Source organism: Rhinatrema bivittatum, chromosome 7, assembly GCF_901001135.1.
Source record: "Rhinatrema bivittatum chromosome 7, aRhiBiv1.1, whole genome shotgun sequence".
Taxonomy (NCBI): domain Eukaryota; kingdom Metazoa; phylum Chordata; class Amphibia; order Gymnophiona; family Rhinatrematidae; genus Rhinatrema; species Rhinatrema bivittatum.
The window spans coordinates 173,370,432-173,384,331 of NC_042621.1; the positions used below are offsets into that span (position 1 = coordinate 173,370,432).

Consider the following 13,900-nt stretch of genomic DNA (forward strand, 5'->3'; position numbering starts at 1 on the left):
AGTCCAAGATAAAATAGGATCTGTGATCTTGCAGTAGGTAGGGAAATGTGCTGCATAGTTGGGTTTTGCAGTCTCTACATGTTACAACTGTCGCTGCCCGACGTCTCCACTCCGCCCTCCTTACCTCTTTGGCGACTCCTCCCACGGTTGACGGACATTTGGCTGCCGCAGCATCTGCCTGCCGTCCTCTCCGGTGTCCCTGGTCCAGCTTGGGTGCTGCCTCCCGACATGCTGTCCAGCTGCCTTAGGGCGTGTGCGCCGTGCGGCCCTGCTTCAAATACTTTCTTTGGCGCGAACCTCAGGGGCGTCTCCCTGTGATGACATCACGCATCCCGGATACAAAAAGCCTACACTACTGCTAGCTAATCGAGTTAGCAACAGGTATTCATACTGGTGAACTCCTTAAAGATGGGATTCGCTCTCCGTACCTAGTTACTCTGCCTCTCCATTATTGGACTTACTCTATTTGGGGTACCTGCTCCTCGGGGACCTTTCTTTTCTCTTTCAGGTCGCTGTCTGGAAGCAGTACTCGCTCCTTGAGGGCCCATGTTCCCGGACTCGCTGCCTGGACTTTACTTCTGCCTGGAAGATACCGCTGCCTACACCATCAGTGAGTTACTATCTACTTCTCTCTCAGAGCTGTTCCCTGGAACCAGGTACTCGCTCCTCGAGGGCCTGCCTCTACTCCAGCTCCTGTGATTCCTTCCAAGAGAAACCGCTGTCACAGCCATTGTGGGATCGCTGTTCCAGAGCCCTGAGGGACTACAAGCCCAGCCGGGCCTCATCTCTGCTCACTACTGCCACCTCTGGTGGCTCCTCAATACTGTTAATAAAAGATCTATCTGTGTTGTGTGTCCTAAAGCTGAGCCTGACCTGTGGCCCCTCACGGGACTTCCCCCAGTGGTTGTGGTCAGCAGCCACAGTGTCCAAGGGTCCACCCAAAACCTTACAAACAATAATACTACAGTCATCACATTCTATGTTTTTTAAACTAAGAATAACTGAATCTGGGCCTAGAGGCAACACTCTTTTCTTTGTTGAAAGGTTATGCTCTGACTATAGGAAAGCTAAAGTGTGCCACATTTCTTGAGTGACTTCTTAAGAAATGTGCACTGCCAGCTAGCAATTGAGCTAAAATTATATGTACTCACATCATTTGGATCCTTTTCTGATAGTCACAGTTTACTTCCTAGATAGCTGCACTCCTCACTCATCTTAAATCATTTTATCAGACAATGTGGTTGGCCATGTAACATAGTTTAAAAGCTGGTAGATTTGTATAATGCTTCAAATGTGCTTTCTTATTTTTGTCTGCCACAGCACAAAATAGCCATCTGAGCTTGAGTCCTTGCTTTGATTGTAAATTTCAAGATGCTGACAAGTCATAGACCTAAAATAAATGCTTGGCGGTATTCAGCTGCCATAAAACTAACTTCACAGTCTCGCATTCTATGATATATGAATACAATGTTAAACACATTTCTACTATTTATGTGTTGAGAGAATAACAGCCAAGCTTTATAAAACTTCTGCAACACCCTTGCTGAATATGCCTCAGCTGGGGAGCTCTGGCTGTTGCCCTATTCCTTTCCTGTGCTTGAGTTACTTTTTATTAGATTCTCCTGGTGAATGTCTGTGTGAGTTCCATAATTTTTAGGGGCACTCCAGGTACCTATTCTCCAATGCTTACTTACTCTCTGATCTCTTTTTTCCTTCTTGTTGTGCCAAATGGACACTCTCTGAGCCTCCTTTCCCCATAAGTTTGCCTGGGTGAAAGGAGAACTGCTGGATGAGCAAACCTTGTGAGCTGTAAACTCCTAGTTCCCTCATTGGCAAACTTTCTACACCACAAAAATCTCCAAAACTCCAACAGCACATTCTCCCACAAGGGTCAAGAAGTCCTAAAGATAAAAGTTATTCCAATGCTTAGGAAACCTTTTATACTTAACCTCTTCCCAGATCATAGGTCCAATGATTCCAAGTTCATAGGGTGGAAAGGTATAGTGCCTTTTCCCCTAGAGTAGTGGTCAGGTAAAAAAAAAAAAATCATGTGTATAATTTATTTTTTTTTCATTTCGTGGTTCGGTTCGGGTCCCCTACGGGCAATTTTGTTTTTTCCACAGTTCCCGAATCTCATGTTAGTGTGCACTAACATTTTAAAGTTAGTGTGAGCTAACTATGGTTAGCACGCACTAACACAAAATACAAATTTTTCCAAAATTTCAGAAAACTTTCCTTCATTTCAGAGCACTCCCGAACCATGACGAATGCACATCTCTAAAAGTCAACTCCCTGACCCTTGCTTTGAGTCAGTAGTCTGTTCTTTCAGGGAAAATCCAAGATCCAACACTGATAAAATTCCTTCTGAAAAAATATAGGGAAAAAGGAATCAATAGCTTCCTTTCCTTACCACCTTCTCTCTTTCTCTCTCTCTTTACCTGATTCTAGAAAACTAGGGGTTCCTATATTAAACTGCTGAAATAAACCAATGAATCACTTCCTGTGGGCAAATACCTTAGACAATAGTGCAATCCACTACTTAATATCTTCAACCACAATATGTCCTCTCGACCTTGCACTGACAAGGATCCCAATGGAGACTTATATATATGTTATGTGAAAATCATCTATTATGTAGAAAAATATATAGGACCAGATTTTAAAACTTATGCGCAAGCGTAGATTTGTGCGCACTGGATGGCCTGCGCCATTTTTAAAGATGACGCCGGCCATCCATTACTCCTACCATGTGACAGGGGCTGGCCAATGGCACGGTTACCCTGTCACATGGTAAGGGCAAAGGACCATCGGCACCATTTTTATTAGTGGCAGCCGAAGGCCCGGGAGCGGGAGATCGCTCCCGGGACCACCACCAGACCACCAGGTAATTTAAAACGTTTTTTTGGGGGGGTTCGGGAGGGTAGGGGAAGCTAAGGGAGATGTTTTAAAGGGTTGGGGTGGGTTTAGGGATTATTTTTGTGTGCCATTTTTCCCGCCCTCCCCCAAAACGATAAGAGAACCCCCACGAACAATTCCGTGGGGTTTTCCTATCGGTTTCAGGGAGCCCCCGATTTCTGACAACTTTGAAAATATCATACGATATTTTCAATCATCAGAAATACGATTCACATCCCTAATACAGATAGGGGTACCTATATGCTAGGGCCCAAAGATCTGATGTTATTATACAGACAATACAAAGGAATATTTCCCTTCCTTTTTGTCTTTTAAATTTTCCATTGGGCCTGAACTTAATGGGTACCAGTGACCCTTAGTAATAGGAAAATACATTTCCTCCTATGTGTATCCTAAGTGTAACTATGACACCTTGTGTTTTGTTTTGGGTTTGGTTTTTTTTTTTTTGGGGGGGGGAGGAATTTTGAAAAAGTTTTACCTTGGTAACTAAGCAGCTATCCATTTGTGATGGAAGCTATGGTCATGTCACCATTAAGACCTGGCTGAGTCTCTATTTTAGCTAGAGAGAGAATAGGTTAGAATAGAGGGAGGTACCATTCAAATACATCTCATTTTCTGTGGAGTCTGGAATGGCCATCTCCTTGGACGTCTATTTAGGAGTTCTCCACAGTGAGCTTGGGAGGCAGTCCCTTTAGGTTAGCACAGAGTGCAGAGGTGTTAAGGAATTTATCTTTTGTTATTTTACAGGCCCAGTCAGTGAAGGCAGGCTAACCTAGTTTGTTGGTCCTGACCAGGGTCAAGAGAGTTTTCCTTCCAGTCTACTCACTAGCTGGTTGGGATATCCCCTCTGGGTTGTTTTTGAGGGTTTTCAGATTTTTTTTGTAGTAGGAGCCATGTGAGACATTTGGGCCTTTCTTGGGTACAGGGATTGGAGAACCCTGTGTCTGGGTCACCTAGGGATAGGGAAGACCTGCCCTCCATAACCTTGATGAGGAAAAGGGTGACAGTGACTTGTTGCAAGGAACAACTCTGGTGTTAATATCAGTTTTTTGGGGGAAAGAATCCATTTTGTTAGAAGATCCAGGAGGAAGATTTTGGCTGCCACTTCCTTCCTGCTAGAAGCAAGAGAACTGCTTGTTTCACACAGGGTCCCTTACATCAAGGATCCAGAAACAGTACTAAAGAGACTGTGTAGGATCAAGGAGAGCCTGTAGATCTGTTAACCGAGAATAAAGGAAACAATATCATTGGGGTCACCCCTCCGACTTCCTCCGACCTGGAGAGAAAAAGAGAGGGTTACCTTCTATGCCATAGACTTTAATTTTTTATCAGCTTGGAAGGGGTTTTGACCATCCTAAAGACTCTGCCCCTCAGGGATCTCCTCTTTATCTTAACCCAAGAGATTGGATGTTTTCCCTGTCCTGATATAAGTGAGTCCTGAACGTTAGAGGGAATAGACTGTAAAGGGATTGCAGTTTGAGTTTTGTGACATTCACCATCAGTACTTAACAGTAAAGACTTTTATTTTGGACTCTAACCATGTGGCTCCAGAGTACTTATTTCTGCCCTCACTGCACTCACATCAGGGAACAACATACTCCCCAGGGGAAACACAAGGGAATGTGTAAAGAATCCATCCCTGTTCCTTCGGGACCTGAAAGGATTCCTTTCTTCTCCCAGTCCAGTGAATCCACACCGTGGGAAATAAAGGAGGTACAAGAGCTAGTCAGGGTTTATGACCTTACACGTGCTGAACCTGCACACCGGGGTGGGGTTACACAGATACAATTGGCAACTGAATATTGCCCTCCCATTGTTGGTAAAAGTAACCACGCTACTTTAACTTGTGCTCAAAGGGACGGGAATTTACAAAGAGACACTCCATGGGCAGTTTTCTCATTGAAACTTTGCTTGCAACCCTGCATATATTCTTAAATTTGTTCCATAAAAGTACATAATTGCTACTATTGTATTAACCCAGATAAGATGGCACCAGTTTTAGAGATGCTTGGTTCTTGCTGTCCAGGACCATTTTCTCCCATCTCTACTTAATTGTGCATTTTTTATATTGTAATAGGGAAATGAAAAGGCAAGAAACTCAATAATCGAATAGCTCTTTCTTTAGCTGTTGGTCCCATAGACAGTTTTGTCATTCATGGAGGAGGTAATATGGATTTACGTGGGTCCCCAATGATGGTCTCATCCCTAACAATAGACTCTGAGTTATCCCTTGGTAGTGAACTGGCTCTAGCAAAGTTCTAGAGAGCTGCCAGGATAACTTGCAACTTTATCATGGGGGCTAGGCTATTTATGCTCCCTGTCAACAATTCAGCAGTGGCGATGCAGCAGCAGGGAGCACAGGAGGCTGCTGTGGTTCCAGTTGAAAAAATGTCAGCAATGAAGGCATATGAATGAAAAAGCCTCCAGTTCCCTGAAGGTAGTCTGGTAAGCTCTCTGAACACTGGAAGAAGGACTGCAGTCCAAAATTCATCTTTGGATTCAGAGTGAGGGTTGCTAAATCTAATGAGTTATTTGATTCTGTTTTATCTGACAGTATCTTCGGGTACGATTATGTCAGTGAGGACTGAAAAAAGAAGTCAGCTCCCTGAAGAAATACATTCAGAGCCCTTATAGTTTGCTATTACATATGTTGAAGTTACTATTTTGGCTAGAATGAGAGCTGCGGGGCAAGATTTTCAGTGATCAAAGCTGACCTGGTGGAGTAGGATTAGACTGCTAAAAAAATCTATGAAAAGATTAGATATTGCTGAATAAATAATGCCTGGATTACAAGGGAGTCTATGATTCTTTAAGAAAGCCAGTTCAGTTCTATGGCAAATATTGGAAAATCTAGAAAATAGGGCAAAAAATAGGAACTTGAAAATGATCAAGTTTCCTAAACTGGACTCTGTTGAACCAATATTTGTTTTGATATCTGAAAGGGCAAATCCCCCGATTACTAGGGCATTCTATATTCCTGACTGGTGGATAAAGGAGAAGAATAGGGAAAAGTTTTTCTTTACATCAATCTTAATTATTAATTTGATGTATTATGCATCTTTCCATTGGTAGGTCAAGGTGACAGTTGGGTGCATTAATGTTTCCAATTTGTCTGAAGATTTTCTTACATTGCTTCCTGCTAAAGGTACTATAGAGGCTGAAATGTTATTTCAGTCTGATAAAGATTCCATTCCTAGTTCATACTTTCATCAGTGAGAATGTTTCCTGATATAACTCTATGCAGATTCATACAAAAAAGATTTGTATCTCTGAAGGATGAAGTAAGTATTGGGGTCACCGTCTCTATCTTGTACCTTAATAATGCTGTATGGTTTATAAAAGTGTGGTGTATATTTTATATGGTTTTGAGCTGCTTAGAACTTTTGTGTTCTCCTGACCACATATACAGGCTCATTCAGTAAACTGTGCGGGAGAGCCGGCACTACGAGGCGAGTGCCTGCTCTCCCAACACGCGCCCAGGCACCTCTCCTGGGCATACAATTCAGTATTTAAATTAGGGCCCGTGCTAATAAGGAGGAGGTGGCGGCTGTCAGCGGGTCTGACAGCCGACGCTTAATTGTACCGGTATCGGTTGTCAAACCCGCTGACAGCCATGGGTTCAGAAAACGGACGCCGGCAAAATTGAGCATCCGTTTTTCAACCCGCCTTTGGCAGGAGTTAATTTCTGAGAGTAAAATGTGCGGCTTGGCCGCACATTTTGCTTTCTGTATTGCGGGTGAATGCCTAATAGTCTCATCAACATGCATTTGCATGTGAGGAGTGCTATTAGTTTCAGGGGGGGGGGGGGGGGTTGGTCACACGTTTTCCACACGCTATTACCCCTTATTGTATAAGGGGTAATAATAGCGTGTCAAAATCGCGCGTCCAAACGGGCTCTAATGGTGCACTCAGCCGAGTGCACCATTCTGTATTGGCCTGCTAGTGACGCATCAAGAGGAAGTTTTTGTTTTGTTTCTTTAGACTCTGGTTTAAGTATTTGGTAGTATATTTACTAAAGTGCACATCTTTACTGCACTAATGCACGTTAAACACATCTTTAATGTGAATTTGTGCATGCCATTTAACAGAGTATTTACTAAAGGGTGTTAGACCTTTAATAAATACTACAGTAAAGCAGTTTTACAGAGGTCAGTAAAGTATGCATTTTACTGTTTTTTTGGGAATGTATTTATGTTCCTGCCACCAGTAATGCATGAGCATTATTGCTTGTGGTAAACCTCCACTCTACAAAAAGGGGCATCTGCACCCCAATTTTACAGATTTGTAGGAATTCATTTTTCTTTTTTCTTTTTCATTTTATTTGTTACTTTATTTTTATGGAATTTCAAATTAACAAAGCATAAAACGTTTTGTACAGAAATGAGGGATTTAAAAGAAGATACATTACAAATAATAAACTTATATAATCTTTCCAATTAAATAACCTCCTACATAAAGGAAACAATAAGGGGAAAGAAAGAAAGTAAGAAGAATATAAGTAAAATTACAAAGAAACAGGCTGATGCAATATTGGTACATGGAAAACAGGAGCTCATGATTGAGCGCCCGCCCTCCTAACGTGTGCTGATTGACCTCTCTGGGCTGCCCAATGCAACATGCAAATGGGCTGCTGCATTAAAAAGGAGGCACTAGGGGAAATTGTGCGCCCCTAGCACCTCCTCAGCAGTGGGTGCCCAGGAGAGGTGGCTGTCAGTGGGTTAGGAAAATGGACGTTCAATTTTATGAGTGTCCCTTTTCCTAACCTGTGTACAGCCAGCCACGTTTCCTGCTTTTCTGTCAATGATACTCTGAAGGTAAAACTGTGCGCGTCGGGTGCACATTTTTTTTTCATTAGGAGGTAATAGCTAATAGCCTCATCAATGTGAATTTACACGTGATGAGTACTATTAGCTTCACGGGGGGGGGGGGGGGGGGGGGGGGGGTTGGATGTGCGTTTGGACGCGCTAATCCCCTTATTGGATAAGGGGTGGTGGACACGTGTCCAAAATGCATGTCCAACCACAGGTTAACCAGTGTGCTCCGCTGAGCGCACTGTATTGTATCAGCCTGACAGACAATAGTGAGAAAAAAAAAAAGATTTCTGCAAATAACAGAAACAAGACTACTGGGTCACAGGGATGGTAAATGTAAAATGTGCGTGATCCCACTCATGGACGAGCATGTGCAAAGCACTGCGATGTGTGCACAAATGAACAAACACTTTGTAAAATGCACTGATATAGACAAAGCTGGTTGTGCAAGTATGTGTACATGTGCATCTTTGCATGTAGGTGCACGCATGGGCGTGCGCACACTCACCCCTAGTATTCTACCTATGCCCACTGATTTTTTTAATGTGGCCCTGCTTCCCATGCCCATCCCTTCATTTACTTTCTTGCACTTTCACCCTACCCTATTATGCTCACCAGAAGTGGTGGGAGGAGTGTAGGAAGCCAGTATGCTAAGCAGCAACTTGGCCAGGAAGCTGACATACCTAGTGTTATGAATCCTTCTGCCTGCGGGCCTCCCCGCGAGCAGGCACTCACCCTTGCCGTTTCCTGCTTCACCCGATGTGGCATGGACGCTGACATCAGGCCTGCCTGCGCGGCCGGAGCCACGGTCTTGCCTTGCCCACGCGGCCTGGAGGCCGCCCCGGATATCCTCCCTCGCCGCGGCTGGAGTCACGGACTTCCTTCCATCTTTGCAGCTGGAGCCGCCGCCGGCCCTTCATGACATCTTCGCGGCCAGGAGGCCACATCCCTGGGCTGGATTAGCGGCAGGGAGCTGCCCCCGGGGTCTCCTGCAGCGGCTGAAGCCGCTGCCTAAGTCAGGCCTGCGTCTCAGGCTCAGCCCTGCCTCTCCTCTCCTCACGTCGACATCGGTGCAGGCCGCTGTCCGCGGTCCTGCACAGCCGGCTTCCTGCTCCTTAGGCGTTGGCGCGCGCCTCTCTTCAGGATTTGAAGGGCCAGCCACAGGAAGTGTGGCTGACCCCACCTAGGGAGTGGACTTCCTGCTTAGCCCTATAAAAGGGCTGCTCCGTTATTCAGTCTTCGCCTTGCATTGGAGATGCTTCACTCTGGAGGCTCCTGCCTGCCAGAGCTCCGTCAGTTCTTCCTTGTCTTCTCCATGGAGTTCTTGTTGCTTCGTCTCATCATGCCAAGTCATGTTCGTGCCTGAGGTCCCCGTCCAGGTGTCTCATCTTGGTCTTCTGTTTCCTGATGTTCCAGGTTCCTTAATGTCCTGCTCCTGTGTCTTTGTCTTTAGCGCTCTTGAGCCTTCTGGTACCTGTTAGGCCGGGGGTCCCTCAGATGATGTGTGCACGAGTGTGGACTAGCCTACAGGTGGACTGGTGTCCTGTGCTCGAGTCATCATGTCCTGCCAGCCGTTGGTGGAGCTTTGGATGACATCGGTTCCGTCGGAATTCTGCTTCGACTGGATCCTTCCCTGCGCTTGTCCCACTCCCAGTGTGGTCCGTGACCAGCCTCCTCGGGCTGTGTAGGGCACGCAGTGGGAACAGGGTGGTCTGCGACTCAGTCCCATGGGTGGGCTGAGTAGGGTGCCTTGAGAGACAGTGCCAATGTCCTTCAGCCCAGCTTCTCGTCTTGTCTGGACTTCGTCAGTGCCTCATCTTGTCCTGGATGCCGTTGCATCACTCTTGGCATCATGTCTTGTTCCTAATGTCATCGCATCAACCTTGGTCCCGGATGCCGTCGCATCGACCACTGGTCCGTGATGTCTTCGCATCAGCTTTGGTGTCAAGTCTTCGTCTGCGACGCCATTGCATCAATCCCGCTGTCATGTCTTCGTCCGCGATGCCGTTGCATCGATCCCACTGTCATATCTTTGTCCGCGAGGCCATTGCATAGAGTCTGCTGTCATGTCTTCGTCTGTGATGCCGTTGCATCAATCCTACTGTCATGTCTTCATCCGCGATGCCGTTGCATCGATCCTGCTGTCATGTCTTCGTGTCAAGGCCCGTCTGCCCTCGACCTTGGGCCAGGCCTGCTGCTCCATACTGTCCCATGCGGCAGGTCCGAAAGGGCTCGGAATGGTTGGAGGAACATTCACATTCCAACATCATCTGTTGTTGGCCATGGGAGCTTGCCGGCTTGGCAGACGGTCCTGGATCCGTCTGGGGTCGGGCCGAGGTCCAAGGGCACACTAAAACACCCGAGTGTAACACCTAGTAGTGGCAGAAATAGTTGGACAAACAGGCAATCACCTTATGTGTCTTCAATCTTGGTTATTGGGGATGTGCATAAATTAAAAAAAAATGCAAAACACGATCAATAAGGCTAATTTGTTTCAATCGGGAGGGCTCCAAACCGAATTGGGGTCCCAAATGAAACAAACCTTATTCATTCTTTTCATTTTCAACTAATGATTTGGGCCTAGGTCTGAAGCTGTGGCCTTGCTTAAGGCATATGCTGAGGCTCAAAACAGGGGTCTTGGCCTATGCTCAAGCATAATGGTGGCACCTCGGCTTAGGCCCAAAGCCGGGCCTCTCCTAGGGCATAGGCTGAAGCCCAAAGCAGGGTTCACTGCTAGGCCCGAGTCCTATGCTGAGGTATATTTGGAGGCACGGGCCAACCCCAGAGCTTTGATTGAGATCCCTGAAATTAAAATAAAAAAACAAAAACTTACCTGATCCATTGGGTATCAGAAGAAGGCCAGGTCCCAGGCCAGAGCCCAGGCTCAATGCCGTGACCAAACCCGAAGGCTATTGTCTCGACCACAGGGGCCTCGGCCTAGACTAGGGCCTGGACCCAAGCCTGATGCCACAACCTGGCCCAGAGGCAAAGTCTAGATACCGGGGCCTCGATCAGGGCCCAGATCAAGGTCTGACGCCATGACCTGACACAGAGGCTGGGTCCTGACACCGGGGCTTTGACCTAGGCTGGGACCAGGACTCAGACCTCATGCCATGACCCAGCCAAGAGGCCAGGTCCTGACACCGGAACTTCAACCCAAGGTCAGGCACAAGCCTCAGAGCCCTGGCCTGGGAGCCTCTTCTTGACCCTCTTCTTTCGTCAACACTTGCAAGCTAATGACACCATCCACTGGAGTTGCATCAGAGTTAATTAACTCCAGTGCATTCACCCCAATGGATAGCACCATTCTGATGTACGACAATTGCTGTACAATTGCCATACATCAAAATGGTGCTATATGCTGGGGCTCGAAGGACTCTGGCTACCCAGAACATGATCTGCTACTGGCTTCCTCCCTCCGCCTCTGTGTGGGGCTGATGTCATCATGAGGTGCTGCTGAATGCCTAAAAGGAGGCGGCCTTTGGTGCAACGAAGTTAAACACCAAAGGAGCATGCTCCTTTGGCTTAATTTGGACTCTGGCGCAGCAGGTTTTTTTTGAAACATCTGAATTCCTGCCTTGGATATCTTCTCTATTTCCTCATAATGGTCAAGCAACGAGGGTCAGATTCAGAAGTGCTTATTCTTTTTCTTGTCTCTCAGCATAGCAAACTATTCCTCAGTTCTTTGTGGGTTCTCCAGTCCAGGAATTTTCAGATGCTGTCCTCTGTACAGGCATCGAAGGGGCAACAGAAGGCTTGCTTGAGGCTGAAACATCTTTGAGCCCCAAGAATCTCATAAACTCACCTGTTCCAGGCTCACAGATGATTTCAGAATCTGGTCCACCAGGAAGTGTCTTGAATGTGCAATGAGTTATTCCAGGTACTGGAGAACAACTGGGGGGTCATCAATCTGTTAAACCCGTATAGCAGTATCATGCTATTTATTATAGGTCTTGAAGATGTGTGGCAAGCTATTGTTCTACTGGAAAGAACTGTCAGTAAAAGATTAGATGATTTTTCTTTATCCATGGACTATTAAAGAGCAATTTTGTATCCAACAAACTCTTTCATCTGGCTATGAAGAAAGATTTAAAATGTTGGTGGTTAAAGATCTGTCTATCTAGAACTTTAAAGCAGCGAGTATTCTGGATTGTACTAATATGCAAAGGCACATAGAGTTCTTAGAAAATAGATCTCGATATTTAAACTTGCGTCTTTCAAATTTCCCACATATTTCTCTTATTGGTCCACAACAATTATTAATGAAGTATATGAAGGAAATTTTAGTTCTTGCTGATGACTATCTAGCTAGTATCCTTAAAGCTTATTATGTATCTAAAAATACTTCTAGGAATAATGTTTTTGCTACTATTTCTGACCAGACAGATTCTTTCAATTTAACTAATTTCCTTGAACAATCCAATGATCGTGCTACTCTCCTGATTTCTTGCTCCACTGAGTGTAATAAGGCATTGATTATGAGATTATTTTTCTCAGACACTCTTTTGATGGGTCAAAAAATATGGATATTTCCTAATGTATCTAGGCAGACACAAATTAGACATAAGTCTTTTCTTCAATATAGAAATATTGTTGTGAGTCTAGGTGGGGAATTGTTTGTTCATTATCTTGCTAAATGTGCAATTAAATTTGATGACAACAAATATATTTTCTTTGTGCTCGACCAGCTGAAGAAGTTGTTGGATAGTAAATAAGCATGGGATCACACTTCTACTCTAGATCCTATTTAACTTAACAGTTTAGCAATTATTAATAGTATTTTTCAGACATTTCATTGTGAAATTTCCTCATTAGAATTTGCTCTGTTCTCTGGGCTTCATATTGTGGACTTGTATAAGGGTAGTTTAATGCTTTATTTAATTTTTTTGTACTTTTTTTGCACTTTTTTCTATGAGCTTATTATGCTTGTGTTTCTATATATTTTTTAATGTATAAATAAATAATTTAAAAAAACATTGTACCATACGCTGGGGTGAATGCGCTGGTGTTAATTAATTCTGGCAGGACCCCAGCAGACATCATCAATGTGCTGCGGGCAAAAGAAAGAAGAGGACACCTGAAAAGGAGCTCCCAGGCCTGGACTCTGAGTCCTGGGCTGACCCCTGGGCGAGGCCCAGTGGTTGGACCCAGCCTCCTGGCTGAGACCCTGGTGTCAAGCCTGGGTCTAGAACTAGGACCCTGGCGTCAGGGCCAGCCTCTCAGTCTGGTCATGGCATAGGGCCTGGACCCCCAGCCTCCGGGTTGGGTCACAGTTGTCAATCCTAGGTCCAGGTCAAGGCCCTGGAATCAGGATCTGGACTTTTGGCCAGGCCGCAGTTTGAGCACTGGGTCTGGACACCGCTAGCAAGCCTAGACTTCAGGCCTAGGATTAGGCCAAAGCCTTGGCTCCTTGCAAGCCCGAGGCTTTGGGCCTAGCATAAGCTGAGGCTTGGTCCTAGTCCAAGACAGCGGAACCCCACTGGACGGGTAATTGGGGGCAAGGAGAATCCTGGCCCCAGTGTTCTTCCAGAAGGGTGGGAGGGAAGGCTCATTTTCAATTTTTGGCCATTTGTTTATTTTTATTTTTAATTGCTGGATTTCATTTTTTTCACACAAATGAAACAATCAAGCAATCCATGAACCAAATTCATAGGAAAAGCCTTCCAAAAATGAACCAAAAAATGAAAATATATTTTTTTCCATGCACATGAACATAAGAAATTGCCATACTGGGTCAGAGCAAGGGTCCCATCAAGCCCAACATTCTGCTTCCTATTGGCCATTAGACTTCATGGCCCCTCTCAATTATGACTACACATTACACCAAAATCTGGGTCATGTTGCTCTCCTGACTCTGGGTAAGCAGCTCCAACACACTGCTGTGCCTTCTCTGGGTGGCCAGAAATTATCAGTGTTCTGCTTTGCTTGTGTAGGAAAGCTGGAATAGTTGCAAACCCCAGCTCTGCACAATTTCTAGGGGAGAGCCAGAACTAGTATGCACTGCTGATTCTACTCCAGTTCCTTGGGTCCCAGAATATCCTGCCAGAAAGCTTATTTGGATTGTTTCCCCAAAATTATTATTAAAAGATGTACAGAGTTATGGGCAAGGGGAGTAACTACCAGACTCACTAGGAGTAGGAGGATTATACATAGGGGCCTTATCACCACAAGGT

The 13,900-nt window shown here is 45.3% G+C and overlaps 1 protein-coding gene and 1 long non-coding RNA gene across 2 annotated transcripts in view; one reads left to right on the top strand and one right to left on the bottom strand.

Annotated features, from left to right (window-relative positions):
- LRMDA (leucine rich melanocyte differentiation associated) overlaps positions 1-13,900 on the bottom strand; it is a 2,937,053-nt gene that overhangs the window by 158,929 nt on the left and 2,764,224 nt on the right. The gene's annotated exons all lie outside the window — the stretch shown is intronic.
- The window catches only part of LOC115095588, a 202,576-nt gene continuing 193,955 nt past the window's right edge, over positions 5,280-13,900 (top strand). The window contains exon 1 of the long non-coding RNA XR_003857824.1: positions 5,280-5,361. This is a non-coding gene — a long non-coding RNA (uncharacterized LOC115095588). The remainder of the gene's footprint in view (positions 5,362-13,900) is intronic.